General features: G+C 43.1%; 1 pseudogene; it reads right to left on the bottom strand.

Moving 5' to 3' along the window:
* Positions 1-564: 564 nt before the first annotated feature.
* Positions 565-3,003, bottom strand: LOC149553365 (L-type lectin-domain containing receptor kinase IX.1-like; annotated as a pseudogene).
* Between the last annotated feature and the right edge of the window lie 459 nt (positions 3,004-3,462).

Genomic DNA, 3,462 nt, shown 5'->3' with positions numbered 1-3,462 from the left:
AATCATTGACAATGCAAGAGACATTCCAATCAACCATTACTTCTTCATGGACTTTTCACCATCCTTAGATTTGTTATTGTCATATATGCATATGTTGCTATAATCATGTATAACATTGTTATGTATGCAAACAATCTTCTATGTTGTATTTATAAAATTATAGTGATAATTAATGTTTACTACATGTTGCAATAATTTATAATTTCAAAAAAAATTGTTATCTATATTTTTGATGTATTAAATAGTAGCAAGAAAAAGGGGGGCCAACCCCAAGTTACAATAGTCTAGAGATCAGTCGGTAGTCAAAACAATCTTATTCCATGTTTATAAATAGATTGTTTTAAATTCTTTTTACAACTATTCTTAGATAAGTACAAAACTAAACTATACATTTGAACATGTTCATAAATGTCATTCTTGCTAAAATACAAATCCAATTTTACAACACAATACATTCATCATTTTTATAATATGATAATTAAGCTTGGTATTTACAAAATTAAACTTTACTTTTAAACAATGCCCATTCTCACTACAATATAAATACAATCTAAAAACACACAATACACACTAATTCCTTTCTAATGCATTAAGACACTAAAACATTAAACATCTACCAACATGACTACTACCCTTAAACATCAAACACTAAGAAACAAATTAAGACACTAAAGAACAAATTAATTAGTCAACTTCGACTATTTAGCTAGAGACAAATCAAATGATATTTAAGCCAACCACAACAAGACCAATTGAAAGAGAGTCTGTGACACTTAAAGTTTGTCAAGGGACGCCTATCTGCCATGGTGTAGTAGAGTGGAAAGCGTAATGGGTCCCATGCTACTCTCACCCATCAGACTACACGATGCTCCTTCACCACTCGTACTCGAAGACAATGTCGACTGGGAATGGACAGATCCAACATAGATCGCTACTGGCCTGCTGGACGGTAGCTGCGGCGGATCTTTGTTAGGGTTCATCAGCACTTGAATGGCTTCTCTCATTGATGGTCGCAACTGTGGATCGGGATGCGAGCACGCTAAACCCAATATCAACACCCTCCGTATTTCCTCTGCATCGTAGTCAGATCCTTTCAATTTGGCATCCACGCACTCCAAAACACATCCCTGGCTATAGAGCCCCCAAACCCAGTCACCAAATTCCCTCGAGTCAATGAAGACTTGCGCTCTACCACTCTCTGACCCGTAGCCACCTCCAACAGAACAATCCCAAAACTGAACACGTCCGACTCTGCGGTGGCCTTGCCAGTGTAGCTGCACTCGGGCGCCACGTACCCGGGCGTACCCGCCAGTCGGGTCGTCACAGCCGAGCTATTCTCATCGTCATGCTCCATCAGCCGGGCCAGACCGAAGTCCCCTAGCCGGGCGTTGAATATTCCGTCGAGCATCACATTGCTCGGCTTCACGTCCCGGTGAACGACCCGCTGCTCCCATTCTTCGTGCAGGTAAAGTAGAGCCGAAGCCAGGCCGCACAATATCCTCTGTCGCCGCGGCCAATTCAAGGGTGTGTCACCACTTCTGTCATAGATAAATTTGTCGAGGCTTCCGTTGGGCATGTAATCGTAGACAAGAAGAAGTTCGTCGCGCTCGTGGCACCACCCGTGAAGCTGCACCAGATTCCGGTGGCGTAGGCGGCCGATGGTGCTGATTTCTGAGATGAATTCTCTTTCCCCCTGTCTTGACCCCGCGGAAATTTTCTTCACAGCCACTAACCCGCTTCCTCCCGCGCCGTCGAGGTTCCCTCTGTACACGCTTCCGAACCCGCCGGTTCCCAAAAGCTCCGCTTTACCTAAGTTGTTGGTCGCAGCGGCTAGTTGCTTGTATGAGAACCGGTGAGGCGCGTTTTGGATTATTTCAAGCTCCCCGATGAAGCTTCCTTCGCGACGAGTTACAGTAGCCCGGTTTTTCCTTTTAGATCTCCTTACCACGAACCACGAGGTCAATAACCCCAGCATAACCAATCCAACTGTAATTAAGCTCGCCAAGATGCCGACTTTGACCCCGCTTTCCGAACCCTGGGGGGACAAATTCAGAGAAGATTCTGGCAACATGACGGAACTGAAATTCCAGTTAAGAATTCTTTGTATCTCAAATGAATTCCCCGTCGCTGCAGAAAATCCCACGTACGCCGACCTTGGAACAATTTTCTGAAGCTCCACCGTCCGGTTGAGGAGGCTTGCGTAGGCTGAACTACTGTTGGCATAGCGAGCGTAGATTTGCAGTGATTTAGCCCACCCGTCGTAGTCGACCCGGACTTGTATAGCTCGCCCACCTTTGATATTTATGCCGTGCTCTCCCATACTAGCTGTTACACTAGATTTTATGCTCTGGATGTCGATGCCCACATGGTTGCCGTCCGGGTCGAACTCGTTATGGAATGTGTCGAACTCGATTGCAAGCTGACCGGTGGTGTTTCCGTCCGTGGACTGGTTGAAGAGGCCGAGAAAGGCCCCGCCGCTCTTTGCCAAAATGTAATTCCTATTTTCTGGGACAACGATGAAGGCCATCCCGTCGCCATTGAAATTCCTGATAGCTGTGATGCTTTTGATTAAGATGGTGAAGACGGTAGTGAAACTTGCCGGCCACATCGTGATCGGCTGCCGGTACAGAACCCTTCCGATGCGGTCAGGAAGATTTGAATCGTTTTCATTTTGGGAAGAAAAATTTAGATTGGGGTTTGGATCAGGTGTGAGATCGATATAACCATATTCGGCCGAAAAGTTAGCATCCCCCATGTAAATGAGCTGCTTGCTATTCTTTTGGTTGAAGTGGGTAAGTGAAAAATTAGCGCTGCTGCCATTGGACTGCTGTGCAGCACAAATGAGAACTGAAAGCAGGCATATCGAAGCGCAAACTTGGCTTTTCAACATTTTTTTATTCTATTTACTTTCGGCAATTAAACTTCCATGCCCCTACGCCTGTGCATACGAAAGGGTAACCTGTATATATCAAGGAAATTGTTAGTGATAAAAAGATGCTTGCGAAAGTCTTTGCCAATCAGGAAAATACGGTAAAGTTGTGGAGCCGTATCTTCAGTCTTCGGGAGCGTGGAAATTTTGCAGAAGCTAATGAAAGTAGATTTTTCGCGCGTTGACCACGTAACTGTTCTAACAATTTTCAAAGGGATTAAGCGCTGTTTAATGAACTTGAACCACATATAAGCTTTTCCAGGTTAGTTATTTCGGATATTATTCGTTTTGCGGTCCTAGCACCATGTGCCTGTGGGCATCTATCATCTGGTCTAGGGAAAATACAAATAGCTTTGCCCCGAATGAGATTTTTATAAGTTGTGGATAAAAGGGATATATATATATAAAGAAAAAAGTGAAAATTTAATGTTTTTTAATAAATATAAATTTTATTTAAAACTATTATCAAAATTATGATAGTTAATTAAATATGATCGAAAAAGTTCATGATAGTAAAATATTACACACAAATA

This window comes from Cupressus sempervirens, chromosome 6, assembly GCF_028749045.1.
Source record: "Cupressus sempervirens isolate cs-2001-9-10 chromosome 6, ASM2874904v1, whole genome shotgun sequence".
Classification (NCBI taxonomy): Eukaryota; Viridiplantae; Streptophyta; class Pinopsida; order Cupressales; family Cupressaceae; genus Cupressus; species Cupressus sempervirens.
Note: the sequence above shows the minus strand (reverse complement) of the source record. Positions and strands in the feature narration are given on the sequence as shown.